This window comes from Phascolarctos cinereus, unplaced genomic scaffold, assembly GCF_003287225.1.
Source record: "Phascolarctos cinereus isolate Bilbo 61053 unplaced genomic scaffold, phaCin_HiC Scaffold_5;HRSCAF=322, whole genome shotgun sequence".
Lineage (NCBI taxonomy): Eukaryota > Metazoa > Chordata > Mammalia > Diprotodontia > Phascolarctidae > Phascolarctos > Phascolarctos cinereus.
In genome coordinates this window covers 249,230,270-249,243,574 of record NW_027555958.1, presented here as the reverse complement: position 1 = coordinate 249,243,574, position 13,305 = coordinate 249,230,270, and the positions used below count along the sequence as shown (strand labels likewise).

Here is a 13,305-nt window from a genome sequence, read left to right as displayed (position 1 = left end):
AAAAAATAGAACTGCCCAATGTCATAGTATGTAAAACTATCAGTTAAATGTAGTGGTAAGTTAAACTATTACCATCAACAAACAATGAAAACTCAACAACCAGACTCTTGATTCCCTCAAACTTTCCATAAATTCCCTGACACATTGTGACCTCATTTTTAGCAAAATTACTATTGTTCTAGATAACTGGTGTTGTTTCTTCTTAAAAATTTATGTGAAGGGAGATTACAAAATACTTTGGGGTACTATCTTCATTTACTCATGAGAACCACTTAGCGTGAATCTCCATTCATCAAGTGAATCAAGTGAACCATCAAGTGAGAAAAGTTTTATAAGCTGGAAGGAAAGAAATTATGGATAAACCAAGATAATTCCCCTTTGCTTTAAGCCCTATGACTAATGAAAACAGTAGGCAACAGTGAAGATAAAGATTAATAGAAACTTATATTGAGAAGTCTAAACAAAGAAAATTAACTGGTTCCAATTGATGGAAAATACTGGGAATCAAGGAAGTGACCCCAAGGGAATCTCAATTAGTTTTTGTTACTTATTCCATTTAAACATTCCAAAATTTTCACCTCTCTTTTGCTTCCTGCTGCCTATCAAAAACCTTCTTCAATGCTCCCTTCACTTCCTTATTCCTTAGAGTGTAGATAAGAGGATTCAACATAGGGGTCACCAAGTTGTAAAAAAGAGTGAGGAACTTGCCCTTGTCCTGGGAGGAGCTGTTCCCTGGCTGCATATATATATAGATGATGCTCCCATAGAAGAGGGAGACTACTGTGAGGTGGGAGCTACAAGTGTTAAAAGCCTTTTTCCGCCCAGCTGCTGACTTAATCCTCATCACTGCTGCAGCAATGTAGCCATAGGAGACTAGGATGAGAAAGAGGGGCAATAGGACAATGAGTATGGCAAAGGTAAAGGCTAGCATCTCCACTGCACGAACATCTACACATGCCATCTTGATCAAAGCAGGCATCTCACAAAGGAAGTGATTGACGTGTCGCTTGCCACATCGAGAAAGGGTCATTGTCAGTGGGGACATGACAATGGCATTGACTAAGCCACTAATCCAGGCCACAGCCACCAGCTGTAGACAGAGTTGGGTGTGCATTATAGCCATATAGTGCAGAGGTTTGCAGACAGCAACATATCGATCATATGCCATGACAGCCAGAAGGATGCACTCAATCCCTCCTACAGAGAGAAAGGAGAATAACTGGACAGCACAACCTGCATAGCTAATGGTTTTATCTGGGCCCCAGAGGTTAACCAGCATCTGCGGGATGCAACTAGTGCTGAAACAGAGGTCCAGGAATGAGAGGTTAGCCAAAAAGAAGTACATAGGGGTATGAAGTCGAGGGTCCAATATGGACACCAGAATGATGGTTGTGTTGCCCAATACAGCCACAGAATACAGAGTCAAATTGACATTGAAGAGGATCAGCTCCAACTTAGGACGATCAGAAAAGCCCACCAAGATAAAGCCATATTCCGAACTATCATTGGCCTTTTCCATTGCTCTCATCTTGTTTACCTGTATGAGCAAGAAGAACAGAATGATTAGTGCTTCAATCTTTTCCACCCTAAGAAAACAGAAAAATGTGTATACTTATCTCACATTTCCCAAGAGTTGCCATTTTATGGAACATGAAAATCTGGCAAAAGAAGAGAGATTTTTTCAGAGGAATGTGAAAGGGACAGCATGGAAAATGTAATCAAGAAAAGCAAAGAAAATGATAAGGAACATTATAGGGAATTTTAGTTCTTATAATCTATCCAATTCACTTCAGCCTCAGCAGAGAGATAACCATCCTGGAAAATGTCAGACAAAATACACAGTGGAGTAGTACTTAATACTAGAGAACAGATTGAACAATAGTAAGAGTTAAATCCACTTTAGACAAAAAAAAGGATTGTAAGATATTTTATATGGTTATTCCACACTAGTTAAGAAATGATGGCAAATGCCTCCAATGTTTCCCTTGAATGTAGATATTGCAAGACTAGAGATTAACCAGGTCCAGATGGACTTATAATTGCATTTTATAAAACAACAACTATCAAATTAAGCACCTAATATGTACCAGACACTGTACTAAGTGCTAGGGATAAAAAAAGGTGCAAGAGTACTGACCCTCAAGGAGCTCACAATATAATGAGAAGAAAACAAACAACCAAATGTGTAAAAACAAACTATATATGGGATAAATAGCAAACAATTAACAAAATGAAGGTACTAGAATTAAGAGAGGCTTGGAAAGGCTTCCTGTAGAAGATGGCATTTAGTTGAAACCTAAAAGAAACTAGGGAATTCAGTAGGTGGCGATGAAGAAGGAGAACATTGTGGGAATGAGGGACAGCCAAAGAAAATGTCCAGAGCCTAATTGGTGTCTTATTCATGGAACAGCCAGGGAGGCCACTGTCGCTAGATCAAGAGAATGTGGTGGGAAATAAAGTGTAAGGAGGTTGGAAAGGTAGGAGGGGACTAGATTATTAAGGGGTTTGAAAATAAAATAGCATTTTGTATTTGATCCTAGAGGTGATAGGGAGTCACTGGAAATTATTGAGTATAGAGATAACATGGTTGGGCTTGTACTTTAGGAAAATCACTGCAGTGGCTGAATAGAGGATAGATTGGAGTGGGAAGAGACTTGAGATAGGCAGACCTACCAACAAACTATTTCAATAGTCCAGGAGTGAGATGATGTGGGCTTGTAGCAGAGTGCTGGCAGTGTCAGAATAGAGAAGAGGACAGATTGAAGAGATATTGCAAATATGACAGGCCTTGGCAACAATTTAGATATTGGGGGGGGGAGGTGAGGGATAGTGAGGAATAGAGGATAACACCTAAGTTGCAAGACTGAGGGAGTAGGAGGACAGTGTTGCCCTCTGTAATAATATGGAATGTAGGAGCATAGTAGGAGTAGGAGAGTTTAGAGGGAAAGATAACCAGTTCTATTTAGGAAATGTTGAGTTTAAGACATTTACTAACTTTCTGGTTCTGTGATCGCCATGGTGCCCATGAAGAAATCTTTGATGAAAGGCTGCAAAAAAAGAAGCAAGTCCTTAAGTTTACCCTTGATTGTACCCATCCTGTGGAAGATGGGATTATGGATGCAGCTAATTTTGAGCAGTTTCTACAAGAATGAATCAAAGTGAACAGAAAGGCTGGCAACCCCAGTGGTGGAGTTGTAACCATTGAAAGAAGCAAGAGTAAGATAACCGTGGCATCAGAGGTGTCATTTTCTAAAAGGTGTTTGAAGTACCTGACAAAGAAATACCTAAAAAAGAACAATCTTGGGGATTGGCTGTGGGTGGTGGCCAACAGCAAGGAGAGTTATGAATTATGGTACTTTCAGATCAACCAGAATGAAGATGAGGAAGACGAGGAGGATTAAACCATCTTGGGTCTGGAAACAGTTTATATATGATCTTGAATAAAACTTGAACCAAAAAAAAGATATTTACTGGACATCCAGTTCAATTGTTTGAAAGACAGTTGGAGGTGCAAGACTGGAGGTCAGCAAAGAGGTGGAGGAAGGATAGGTAGATTTGTGAATTGTCAGCATAAAATGATATGGAAGCTGATAAGATCACCAATTAAAGCAGTATACAAGGAGAAAAAAAAAGCTGGCCCAAGACAGAGACTTGTGGGACACCTGTGGTTAGAAATCATGATCTCTATGAGGATCCAAAGAAGACTGAGAAGGAGCAGTCAGACAGGAGAAGAACTGGGAGAGAGTGGAGTCCAGAAAACCTAGAGAGAAGAGAGTATCAGGGAATAGTGGGTGGGTGATCAACCGTGTCAAAGGCTCCAGAGAGGTCAAGGAGAATGAGACCTGAGAAAAGGCTACTGCATTTGGTAATTAAGAGATTATTGGTAACTTTAGAGAGAGTAGTTTCAGCGCAATGATGAGGTTAGGAGCTGGATTGTAAGGCGTTAAGAAGAGACTGAGGGAAGAAAAATCAGATGCATGTATTGTAGCTAGCATTTTAAAGAACTTTAGCCACAAAGCGCAGATGCAATATAAAATGATTGTGAGTGGGATATTGGTTTTCTCAGGATGGGTGACATAGGGGCACATGTGTAGGAAGGAAGGAATGAGCTAGTAGGTGGAGGAGTAGGTCATGGGAAATGAGTAGGTTGAGGAACCAAATTGTAAGGGTACTTGAGAAGGAATTAATATGTATGTTGAAGTTCCTTATTATGAGGTTAGGAGTTGGGGAGGAGAGAAAAATTGTGAACCATGTACTGAATTCATTGAGGAAGGAAGGGAAGTGACCTGGAAGTCTATAGAAAACAGCTACTAGGATTTTGATTGGATGTTAAATATGAATATCACAAGCCTCAAGGAGAAGTTAATGGGTGATGGAAGTAGGGAGAGAGTAAGGAACTGGAAATAGGGAGCAAAGTGTATTCAATCCCTCCTACCTCCCCCACCGAGACCAATGAGCTGAAGGGAATGAGTACAGGTGCAGTCAGTATTGAAAAGGGTAGCCAAGGGTGCTGTGTCATCAGAGGGGAAAAAATTTGCAATAACAGCTAATAAATGAAAAGAGTGAGAAAGAAAAGATTTAGGGTAAAGAAAAGTATTTTGCCTATGGAACAGGCATTCCACATAGTACAATGGAAGATGTGAGTGGTATTTGCTTGGAACTTTGGGATAGGGGGGTTGAATGAGGATGGGAATAAGTAATTGGGTGGTGGAAGATGAGGAATGAGGTTTGGATGATAATCTATAAAGGTTCAGAATCATAGGGATGTGTAGGTATAACCAAAATAAAATGTTAACAAAAATAAAGAAATAGAAATTTTACAAAACTTCTTCTCTTAAAGCAGCTGTGATTTTGATATTCAAATGAAGGAGAAAAGCAGAGAAAGAAAACTATAAAGCAATATCATTAATGAATATTGATAACAAAAACAAAATACCAATGACCCTTTAAGAATATACATTTACAAAAATTGTTCACATGTCCAGATTGGAATTATACTAGAAATATAAGCATACTTGTCACGTTAAAATTGCATTTAATTCTGATCCCCCTGACAACTCCTTCCTCTTCTGCTCTCTATAGTAAATTTATAAGCAGCCAGTATAAAGTAACAGGAAGACTGCGGAACCTAGAAGTCAAGCACAGGCTATCCCAAAGATCAAAAGAGCATAATTTGAAAACTATTGTATATTAACAAAAAATCATAGCCTGAAATTGTACCAAATCAGAGGAAGCCATCTAAGCCTGGCTACCAAGGCTTTTTGGTCGTATGATATGTGAACCTCAGATAAGCTCCACATATCCATAGTAAGGCCAGTAAAACATCAAATGATGCTGATAATTTTGACATGATGTAGTTATGTTAATGAACATATGGTGACATGTGGCATAGATAAAAGGTAAGATATGGCTCAATGTGGCACAGATAAGAGTTGATCTGCCCCTCACCAAAATCCCACAAGAATGAGATTCCAAACTTCTGATTTCTAATTACTCTTCTATCTCCATCTGGGGTCATGCTGCCAGGTGTTCCTAACTCCAGTCCATCATTCTGTGACTCACTATTTAGGCATCTCCTCATTCTCTTCTCCATGCTTGCTGACTTCCTCTACATTTCCATCCCTGTCCCCATGCTGTCTGCTTCTGTATCCACCCCCCTTTCACTGCTTGTCTCTATACTTTCTATACATTTGCTCCTGTACTCTCTGTGTCTGATTAAAGTATAGTTGAAATCTTCCTCCTCACTCCATCCTGGTCTTTCCTGGTGAGTACCCAAAGAACAGAGTGTGCCTGGCCCATTTAATAATTCTATAAATTAATTAGCAATTCAGTCATAGGCATTATCATAATTGATCATATTAGTGACAGTTTTTTAAAAAAATCATCCGTTTTAATAAGTAAAGAAAAAGCTTCAACAAAAATCCTCAATTATGTTAAAACACTAAAAAATATTTTTAAAAGTATTTTCCCCATTATGACCAAAAAATATATGCCTAAAAGCAAGAACTGGCATGAATTGAGCTAGTAATACCAAAGGTAAGGGAAGGGCAGCAAGGTGGCACAGTGGATAGGAGACTGGCCCTGAATTCAGGAGAAACTGAGTTCAAATCCAGCCTCAGACACATAACACTTACTAGCTGTTGACCCTGGGCACATATATATATATATATATATATATATATATATATATATACACGCATATATATGTATATATGTGTATATATGTATGTATGTATGTATGTGTATATATGTATGTATGTATGTGTATATATACGTATATATGTATATATGTGTGTGTATGTGTATGTATATATGTATGTATGTGTATATATACATATATATGTATATATGTGTGTGTATGTGTGTGTATATATGTATGTATGTATGTGTGTGTATATATACGTATATATGTATATGTGTGTGTATGTGTGTATATGTGTATACATACATACACACATACATGTATACACATACATATATATATCATTTTGTAAATTTAAAAGTGTTCTATATATGAGTTATCATTAACTACCAAATTTTTTTTATGGAAAAAGGAACTATAGAAATTAATAACTAATGTTTATGGCTAGATTTCAATAATATGATGAAATAATGATACTACCCAAACTACTCTACAGATTTGGTGCTAGGATAATCACATTACTAAAGGGACAATTTATAAAATTAGCCAATATAACAAATTCATTTGCAAGAATAATAGGTCAAGAAAACCAAGATTTATAACAATGGAACCAAAAGGTGGGGTATATACTGCTACCACATCTCAAATGATACTAAGAACTGTATCAAAATTATATTCTAATAGATAAAAAAAAAAGAAAAGAAAATTAACCAGTAGGCTAGATGATCCATGGGGTTTTCTTGGCAAGGATACTAATGTGATTTGCTGTTTCCTTCTCCAAGTGGATTAAGGCAAACAGAGTTTAAGTGACCTGCCCAGGGTCACATAATTAGTTCATGTCTGAGGCCATATTTGAACTCAGGTCTTCCTGAATTCAGGCCCATTGCTCTAACCACAGAGCAATCTCACTGCCTTCCAGGCAAATGGATATTAAGTGACTTGCCCAAGGTCACACAGCTAGTAAATGTCTGAGGCTGAATTTGAACTCAGGCTTTCCCAACCCCAGGCCATCTAGACGCCCCTACTAAGACCTACAAATAAATGTGCATAGAAGTATGCTGTTTAATACTACTAATACCAGAACACAAACTCCTGAGGACAGAACTCTTTATTTGATGACAAATGCTAGTAAAATGACTACTAAGAAAAAGACTAGTTAAAAAAAGGATTGGGGAGGGTAGGTAAAAACCATACATCATATATCATAAGTGATTCTAAGTGAATAAAAAAATATAAATATGAGAAATCATGCCACAAAAAGTAAATGAAAATGGATGATAATGTTTTTCACAGTGATTGATAGAATTTATAACTAGACATGAAATGTTAAGACAAAATCAATGATTTATGTAAATTTTAAAAGCTTTTGAAGGGAAAAAAATGCCAGTGCAGCTACAATCAGTAGAAAAACGTGTATTAGAAGAGAATCTTTGCATTAAATATTTTCAAGAAAAGTCTGAATTTCCAAAATCTATAAGAAACTGACATAGACATAAGTTTATGAATAGTGGTCAAAGGATACAAATACATGTATTTCAAAAAAAAAGTAGAAATTTAACTGCCTACAACATATGCAAAATCACAAGTTATCAGAGAAATAAAAATGAAAAATAAAATATCACTTAGCTAATGACCAAATGATCATTAACCACATTTTTGGAGGGGCTATGGGAATGAGGCAAGCTAATTCCCAGCTAGTGGAGCCATGAATTAGTTTAACTATTCCATAAGTGAATTTTAAATTATGCAAGACAAGTTACTAAATTATTCTGATTCTTTCATCCATAGATCTTACTATTGGTACCACATTTTAAAGAAATTGTTGATGAGACCTTCAATTACAAAAAAATCAAAGCAGCATTACTTGTGATATTAAAAGGGTAAAAATATGCTCTTTGGAGTACTAAACCATGAACCAACTCTCAAGTTGTTATTAAACCTCTTTCTATCCCCCGTTTTTCTATTTTCTTCAAAAAGATTGCATAAAAGTCTTTGCCCATGCTGTGCTAAAACCTAGATAATCATATCTAAAGAATTCCATTGATCTCACAGTCCAACAGCCTTATGCAAAAAGTGGTCAGTCAGGCAATGAATTGTTCTTGAAGAAACCAGGTTACCTTTTTGCATTTGTGGTTTCCTTTTCTAGTTGCTATTAAACATCACTTAAATATGGCATGCTATAATTTTGCAAACAATCAAAGTCAAGCTTGTCTATTTCTGTCTTCTAAATAAAATAAATAATTTGCACAGTATTTCCTCTTCTCTGATCCTGCTTTTTCAAAGATCATTCATGATGGTTTAACTATCTCAAATTCTATCAGTATCAGAGGGTTTAGTTTATCTACTCTTGATGACTTGAGTGCATCAAGAGTAGGAGTAGGAGTAGTAGTCATCACTGTCATAATAGTAGCAGTAGCCGCAGCATTTATATAGCGCTTTAAGTCTCATGGAACATTTTACACAACTTATCTCATTTGTACTTCACAACAACCCTGTGGAGTAGGTATTACTAAGGAAACCTTGGCTGATATGAAGAGACTTGCCCAGGATCACATAGCTGATAAATGTCTAAATTAAATACTGAATCCAAGATCAGTGCTTTATAAACTGTATCACCTAACTGTCCAACTAGTTTCTCTTTTAGCGTTTCCTTACTCATCTGTACCTCCAAAACATAGTACACATTTTTATTCTTTCCTTCCCAGCCTAAATATCGTTCTCTTTGGTAAAGAAATGAAAAGCTACATAAGAGTTCAATGATTCAATGATTCTACCTTTTTATCTGCCATCCATTATCACTGTCCTATCTACCTTGACCAGTAGTCCTATGTATATATATATATATATACATAGGACTACTGGTCAAGGTAGATAGGATATATATATATATATGTATATATATATATATAGGATATATATCTCATACTCTTTTCCATAATATAGCTTATATAAACAAAACAACTCTCTTTTATACTCAGTATGCCTTGCTAGTTTCAACTCTTTTTAAGCTTTGATCATCTTGATACTTGTTTAAATGTGTCATGATTTTATACTCACTTTCCTGCTCATTTGATTATTGACCAGTTTACTAGAGAGGAACATAGAGATTTTAGAATTATAGACAGATTTGGAAGGTTTTTATTGGTTGTGATTTTCTAATCTCACCTTCATCCCACTGGAAATTATTTTGTTACATATTTTATGCCTCTGTTTTGAATGTCTCTGTCCATTCCTTCATGAGATAGGCTATGCCATTGTTGGACATCTCTTATCGTCAAAGAGTTTTTTCTTATGATGAAACACAATCCACATCCCTTTAAGTACTGCCTATTGGGAATAGCTCTGCCCTTTAAACATTTTAATATAGCTCACAAACTCACTTAATTCTTCCTTCTTCATGTTAAACATACCAAGGTATCTCAGCAGTCCCTTATTCAAAGGGAGGAAACAATAATTTATTATGTGCCTACTGTAGGCCAGCAACTGTGCTAAGCACATTACAAATATCTCTTTTGTTCATCACAACAACCCTGTGAGGCAAATGTTAGTATCATCCCCATTTTACAGTTTAGGAAGCTGGGGCAGAGAAAGATTGTGACTTGCTCAGGTACATACAACTAATAAGTGCCAAAACTAGATTTAATTCAAATCTCCCTGATTCCTTGGCCTAGAGCTCTATCCACCGGGCCATTTAGTTGTCTCTAAATATTTTACATAGTTTTTTAGCTCTCTCATTACCCTAACACCCTCCTTTTTCACTCTCCAGTTTGCCATGGTATGTTTGAAAGTGTCAGTCATTATAAAATGTAATGGAAAATGTAGAATTACTAAATGATCAAAATAATGAAAATATATAAGGAAAATAAAGAAACAATGAGATAAATCTCTGCCACATGTAACATACACACCATACCACCATACTTATAATCTTAATTAAGCACTACAAAATGAGTATTGCAGATCAGTACTGAAAAAAAAAGCAATACAATCCTTGAAATTCCAGATCACCTCTAGAATCCACAGCTATACTCCTTAAATATACTCTTCACCTTGAATACATGTATACATACTCACACATAGCTCTAGATTTATTAAAATCAGCATTAAGTTGATTTTCAGTTATCAACCCTAAAGGATGTTTGGTTCAAAGCTTTTTGTTTAAACCTTCTTTCAAAGGCTTAGATAATTCAAAAGAGCTACTAACTACTCCTCACCTATATTAAAGAGGAGATTCACCTACATAATTCTTGTTCATCTAAGATTAATATTAAAAATGGGTTTGCATCTTCTGACTCATGCCACCTGACAATGGGGACCACCAGGAAGAAGCTGGTAAGGAATTAAATATTGGCTACAACTAAGATGAAAAATAATATTGAGAGACAATGTGGTCTAATCAGTTAAATTCTGTACTTAGAGTCAGGAAAATTATTTGTAAGCTACTTAGCCTCTCTGATCCTTGAACAATGCCCTAAAACTTATATATTAAGTTATGGAGAGGTCACAATCTGCAATGGTGATGGATGCTTCTGCATTGGGAAAATTACATTGCCTCATTGACCTAATGTGGAACTATACCTTTTGCTATTCAAATCAATCACACTTTGCTAGGAATCTTCTGTACTACCACATTTCCAAATTGTCTTATTTTCCACTTCTTTTAGAGATTCCTATATGTTTAAGATCAATTGTCAAAAACTATCATAACACTCCACTTTTTGCAATTTCATACCATTTCCTCAGAAAGAGCCAGAGAAGTTATTAATCTTTTCCATTCAGACTTACCTGCTATAAAAAAAAAAGAGAACACTTAGCAAAAAATAAGTTTATTCAAAAATACCCTGGGATGGATATAAAGACACAACATGGCTTCAGTTAGACACAACTATCCTTGCCTCCACATTTAATGCTATGCCACATCCTGTCCAAAGAATGTCCACTCCAACAATAGAAGGGAGTTCATCAATTCTTTTTTTTTCATTTGTTTGTTTTGTTTTTTTGCAAGGCAATTGGGGTTAAGTGACTCACCCAGCATTACACACAGCTAGTGAATATCATGCATCTGAGGATGGATTTGAACTCAGGTCTTCTTGACTTCAGGGTCAGTGCTCTATCCACTGTGCCACCTAGCTGCCCCTGAATTCATCGCTTCTGAGGAGCTCTGACTGCTACTAAGCTTGGCTTTTTATGTCTTTGACCAAGAAGCTATGTCAAAGGTTCAAGCCTTTGGCCCCTGGAAAAATTCTTAATGGTGCTTTCTTGGTCTTTTTCAGGGGAAAAAAGTAAGACATTTTCTTTGCCTTTTTATGAAAAAAAAAGTAAGGTGTGATGTACAAACTTCCTACCTGGCCTGTACTTCTCCCCATATTTATTTCAGCTAGAAGAAAATAGTGTCTAAGAAAAGAACTTCTTTTTCTCAATAGCACCTGTAGCAAGAATTAAGACACATTATTCCAAACTGATTTCAATGCCCATTGATTTCTATATCAAATAAACTCAGTGGCAGTAGAATTCAAAAGGTGACAGGGAATCAAACTGTGGCCTGTTTAGGCTACAAGTTGGGGAAGTACAAATCATTTCTGTCTGTCTTCTGTCTGTCTGTCTGTCTGTCTGTCTGTCTCTCTCTCTCTCTCTCTCTCTCTCTCTCTCTCTCTCTCTCTCTTACTCTTGCTCTCACTCTTCTTCACCTCAGTAGGGAGAAAGAAAATTGGGAGTAATTATCCCAAAATTTAGCTGGTTATTAGATAACTCTAGTTAAACTCTACAATTGAGAAGGAAAAGAAGTAAAGGTTCCAGGCTTTTCTGACAAATCTATGCAATGGTTTTTTGTTTTGTTTTGTTTTGTTTTGGTGGTAGTTGTTTTTTGTTTGTTTTTTTTTCTGTTTTCTTTTTTTTTAAATCTGCCTTTACTTCAAACAAAATAGCATTGGTCAGATATAATATTGAGATTTACATTTTGAATTTAATCTCCTTTTGTGATGTAAATCCATGAACCAGAGCTCTGCCAGAGAGACTAAATTAGCAGAGAGAGAAAAATAGGTGTAGTGAGAATAAAAGGCCAAAAATACATAAATAATGGGATGCATATGTAGAAAGACTGATGATCAAGACCTTAATTTGACTTGGATAAAATTTCTGAACTATCTTGTAGATAGAAAACCCCAAACCTCAAGAATAGAAAGAAATGGGCACATTCAGTCCATCTATTCTCACTTATTAGGGCTCAAATCATGAAGAAAAATGAAATTGAGATACATAATCTTCTCAAAGAAAGAGAAAGATGAACTGTACTGCAAAAAGAGAATTGAGAGAAAGGAGATGGCAGAAGCAAAATAATACAAGTATCATACCCCATTTGTTTTTGTTCTTAGTCCCAGATTCCTAGCTCTCAGGGGAAGTTTAGGACCTGACAATCCAGACAACATGCTTGGAACTCCAAAAGGCACTTGCTAAAGATTGGGAACCTCTTCTATCCCTGAAAAGACAAAGAACTGTGCTATATTCCTCAAAGTTAAAAAAAAAAAGCAAGAATGGGGAGAATTTTTTTTCTTTTCTGAGACCTTGGGGACCCATATCTCCTTTGGGCAATTCTTGATACTGCTAAGAACAAAATTAAAGCCTTCAAAGATAATGAAATAAACCAATCATGGTTGTATCTTGAGATGCAAGATACAAACATGCACTATTAAACTTAAATATAACAGCCTCTTTCTTAATTTATATCATTTTTCCCTTTGTGCAACAGTTAATATTGACTTTTTTTTTCTGAGTACCCTCTCCTGGGGATTTAGTAATATTATTTTTAATTTGTTCTCTTCTTACCTCTCTGGAATTTCCTTGGTCTCCTTTGCTAGATCACCCCTTATGCTTAATCCCCTAACCTTAGTAACTCCCCAAGGCTCTATCCTATGCCTTCTCCTCTTCTCTTTCTATACTCTTTCTTTGATCTTATCTGCTCCCATGGGTTCAATTATTTCCACAAAGATGATTCCCAGATCTACACATCCCACTCTACTCTTTCGCGTGAGCTCCTGCCCCATATCACCAAGAACCATGAGATATTTCCAATTGTATATCCCATAGAAATCTAAAATGCAACATATAAAAAACAGAGTTAATTAACTTGTCCCTTCAACTCATCAATTTCCCATTGTTCCCTTTTT

General features: G+C 36.2%; 2 pseudogenes; one reads left to right on the top strand and one right to left on the bottom strand.

Moving 5' to 3' along the window:
- Positions 1 to 574: 574 nt before the first annotated feature.
- LOC110202640 (putative olfactory receptor 2W6 pseudogene) lies at positions 575 to 1,528 on the bottom strand (annotated as a pseudogene).
- A 1,487-nt stretch (positions 1,529 to 3,015) lies between these two features.
- On the top strand, positions 3,016 to 3,401 carry LOC110202641 (large ribosomal subunit protein eL22 pseudogene; annotated as a pseudogene).
- Positions 3,402 to 13,305: the final 9,904 nt, after the last annotated feature.